Source organism: Rhincodon typus, chromosome 26, assembly GCF_021869965.1.
Source record: "Rhincodon typus isolate 14 chromosome 26, sRhiTyp1.1, whole genome shotgun sequence".
Lineage (NCBI taxonomy): Eukaryota > Metazoa > Chordata > Chondrichthyes > Orectolobiformes > Rhincodontidae > Rhincodon > Rhincodon typus.
In genome coordinates, this window is record NC_063357.1 from 1,077,411 (window position 1) to 1,081,781 (window position 4,371).

A 4,371-nucleotide genomic window follows, 5' to 3' on the forward strand; every position below is an offset into this window, starting at 1 on the left:
TGTCAGCAGCTGGCTCACACCCTCCTGTCTGACCAACACCCATTGCAGGGAGAGATCGAGGACGGCCTGGCACAGGTTTATGCTTCTCAAGGTGAGGGCTGTCCCTCTGACCTCTGTGTAAATCTCAGAACCACTGGGGCCGTATGAGATGGAGAAGATAGGGGCCTGCTTACGCAGGGCTTGTGATCAGAAGGGTGTTGAACATGTTGAAGGATAGAAGGGAGTGAGTTTAGGGTGTGGGAGGAGTTTTGATGGAGGCGGGTTGTAGGGATTTTGAGGAGAGAATTGGGGATGTTTGGTGATTCGAGATATTTGGGACCCTGGGAAGGTAAGCTTTTTGATTATAAAAAGTCTTACCTCGCTTGACTGCGGTCTTTCAGTTGTTTCAGCGGCAGGAGTCCGGGAGGAAGCGCGAGGGCAGCCTGGGAAGGTGAGCTTTTTGATTATAAAAGTCTTACCTCGCGTGACTCCATTTTTGGAGTGAGTCAGTGAGGTAATATATTTGGGGGGTTGCTTTACCTGAAACACTACCTAGGTAGTGTCTCCCACCCATCCTTCTCCTCTAACAAAAAAAAAAGGTTCTGAGCGCTGATTTGGTAAGGTTACTAGTTTTTTTTTCAATAGTCTGTTTGGGAATTCAGAACAGTGGGAATGGATGTTAGGGCAGTTGCATGCTCCTTCTGTAGAATGCAGGAGGTAAGGGTCACCACTAGTGTCCCCACTGACTTCATCTGCGGGAAGTGCACCCAACTCCAGCTCCTTGGAAACCGCGTTAGGGAACTGGAGCTGGAGAAACTTCGGATCATTCAGGAGGCTGAGGGGGTAATTGAGAGGAGTAACAGGAAGGTAGTCACACCTCAGGTACAGGAAAAAGGCAGATGGATTACAGTCAGGGGACGGAAAGGGAACAGGCAGACAGTGCAGGGATCCCCTGTGGCCATTCCCCTCAAAAACAAGTATACCATTTTGGATACTGTTTGGGGGGACGACTTACCAGGGGTAAGCCATGGGGTACAGGTCTCTGGCACAGAGTCTGTCCCTGTTGCTCAGAAGGGAAGAGGGGAGAGGAGGAGAGCATTAGTCATTGGGGACTCCATAGCTAGGGGGACAGATAGGAGATTCTGTGGGAACGAGAGAGACTTGCGGTTGGTGTGTTGCCTCCCAGGTGCCAGGGTCCATGATGTCTCAGATCGTGTTTTCGGGATCCTTAAGGGGGAGGGGGAGCAGCCCCAAGTCGTGGTCCACATAGGCACCAACGACATAGGTAGGAAAAGGGATGGGGATGTAAGGCAGAAATTCAAAGAGCTAGGGTGGAAGCTTAGAACTAGAACAAACAGAGTTGTTATCTCTGGTTTGTTACCCGTGCCACGTGCCAGCGAGGCGAGGAATAGGGAGAGAGAACAGTTGAACACGTGGCTACAAGGATGGTGCAGGAGGGAGGGATTTAAATACCTGGATAATTGGGGCTCATTCTGGGGAGGTAGGTGGGACCTCTACAAAAGGGATGGTCTACACCTGAACCAGAGCGGTACCAATATCCTGGGGGGGACATTTGCTAATGCTCTTCGGGAGGGTTTAAACTAATTCAGCAGGGGGATGGGAAGCTGAATTGTAGCTTTAGTGTACAGGAGGTTGAGAGTAGTGAGGTCATGAATAAGGTTTCAAGGTCGCAGGAGTGTACCGGCAGGCAGGAAGGTCGTTTGAAGTGTGTCTACTTCAACGCCAGGAACATCCGGAATAAGGTGGGTGAACTTGCAGCATGGGTTGGTACCTGGGACTTCGATGTTGTGGCTATTTCGGAGACATGGATAGAGCAGGGACAGGAATGGTTGTTGCAGGTTCCGGGGTTTAGATGTTTCAGTAAGATCAGGGAAGGTGGTAAAAGAGGTGGAGGCGTGGCATTGTTAGTCATGGACAGTATAACGGTGGCAGAAAGGATGTTTGATGAGGACTTGTCTACTGAGGTAGTATGGGCTGAGGTTAGAAACAGGAAAAGAGAGGTCACCCTGTTGGGAGTTTTCTATAGGTGTACGAAAAGTTCCAGAGATGTCGAGGAAAAGATTGCAAAGATGATTCTGGATAGGAGCGAAAGTAACAGGGTAGTTGTTACGGGGGACCTTAACTTTCCAAATATTGACTGGAAACGCTATAGTTCAAGTACTTTAGATGGGTCAGTTTTTGTCCAATGTGTGCAGGAGGGTTTCCTGACACAGTATGTAGATAGGCCAACAAGAGGCGAGGCCACATTGGATTTGGTACTGGGTAATGAACCAGGCCAGGTGTTAGATTTGGAGGTAGGTGAGCACTTTGGTGATAGTGACCACAATTTGGTTACGTTTACTTTAGCGATGGAAAGGATAGGTATATACCGCAGGGCAAGAGTTATAGCTGGGGGAAAGGCAATTATGAGGCTATGAGGCGATTAGGCAAGATCTAGGATGCATAGGATAGAGAAGGAAACTGGAGGGGCTGGGCACAATTGAAATGTGGAGCTTGTTCAAGGAACAGCTACTGCGTGTCCTTGAGAAGTATGTACCTGTCAGGCAGGGAGGAAGTGGTCGAGCGAGGGAACAGTGGTTTACTAAAGAAGTTGAATCTCTTGTCAAGAGGAAGAAGGAGGCTTATGTAGAGATGAGGCATGAAGGCTCAGTGAGGGCGCTTGAGAGTTACAAGTTAGCAAGGAAGGACCTAAAGAGAGAGCTAAGAAGAGCCAGGAGGGGACATGAGAAGTCTTTAGCAGGTAGGATCAAGGAAAACCCTAAAGCTTTCTATAGGTATGTCAGGAATAAAAGAATGACTAGAGTAAGATTAGGGCCAGTCAAGGACAGTAGTGGGAAGTTGTGCGTGGAGTCCGAAGAGATAGGAGAGGCGCTAAATGAATATTTTTCGTCAGTATTCACACAGGAAAAAGACAATGTAGTCGAGGAGAATACTGAGATACAGGCTATTAGACTAGACGGGATTGAGGTTCATAAGGAGGAGGTGTTAGCAATTCTGGAAGGTGTGAAAATAGATAAGTCCCCTGGGCTGGATGGGATTTATCCTAGGATTCTCTGGGAAGCTAGAGAGGAGATTGGAGAGCCTTTGGCTTTGATCTTTATGTTGTCATTGTCTACAGGAATAGTGCCAGAAGACTGGAGGATAGCAAATATTGTCCCCTTGTTCAAGAAGGGGAGGAGAGACAACCCTGGTAATTATAGACCAGTGAGCCTTACTTCGGTTGTGGGTCAAGTGTTGGAAAGGATTATGAGAGAGAGGATTTATAATCATATCGAAAGGAATAATTCGATTAGGGATAGTCAACACAGTTTTGTGAAGGGCAGGTCTTGCCTCACAAACCTTACTGAGTTCTTTGAGAAGGTGACCAAACAGGTGGATGAGGGTAAAGCGGCTGATGTGGTGTATATGGATTTCAGTAAAGCATTTGATAAGGTTCCCCATGGTAGGCTATTGCAGAAAATACGGAGGCAATGGGATTGAGGGTGATTTAGCAGTTTGGATCAGAAATTGGCTAGCTGTACAAAGACAGAGGGTGGTGGTTGATGGGAAATGTTCATCCTGGAGTTCAGTTACTAGTGGTGTACCTCAAGGATCTGTTTTGGGGCCACTGCTGTTTGTCAATTTTATAAATGACCTGGATGAGGGCGTAGAAGGATAGGTTAGTAAATTTGCGGATGACACCAAAGTCGGTGGAGTTGTGGATAGTGCGGAAGGATGTTGCAGGTTACAGAGGGACATAGATAAGCTGCAGAGCTGGGCTGAGAGGTGGCAAATGGAGTTTAATGTGGAAAAGTGTGAGGTGATTCACTTTGGAAGGAGTAACAGGAATAGAGAGTACTGGGCTAATGGTAAGATTCTTGGTAGTGTGGATGAGCAGAGAGATCTCGGTGTCCATGTGCATAGATCACTGAAAGTTGCCACCCAGGTTGATAGGGCTGTTAAGAAGGCGTACGGTGTGTTAGGTTTTATTGGTAGAGGGATTGAGTTTTGGAGCCATGAGGTCATGTTGCAGCTGTACAAAACTCTTGTGTGGCAGCACTTGGAGTATTGCGTTCAGTTCTGGTCGCTGCATTATAGGAAGGATGTGGAAGCATTAGAAAGGGTGCAGAGGAGATTTACCAGGATGTTGCCTGGTATGGAGGGACGGTCTTGCGAGGAAAGGCTGAGGGACTTGAGGCTGTTTTCGTTAGAGAGAAGAAGGTTAAGAGGTGACTTGATAGAGACATACAAGATGATCAGAGGATTAGATAGGGTGGACAGTGGGAGCCTTTTTCCTCGGATGGTGATGGCTAGCACGAGGGGACATAGCTTTAAATTGAGGGGTGATAGATATAGGACAGATGTCAGAGGTAGGTTCTTTACTCAGAGAGT

The 4,371-nt window shown here is 47.6% G+C and overlaps 1 protein-coding gene across 1 annotated transcript in view; it reads left to right on the plus strand.

Moving 5' to 3' along the window:
* smyd4 (SET and MYND domain containing 4) overlaps positions 1–4,371 on the plus strand; it is a 12,622-nt gene that overhangs the window by 6,349 nt on the left and 1,902 nt on the right. The gene's annotated exons all lie outside the window — the stretch shown is intronic.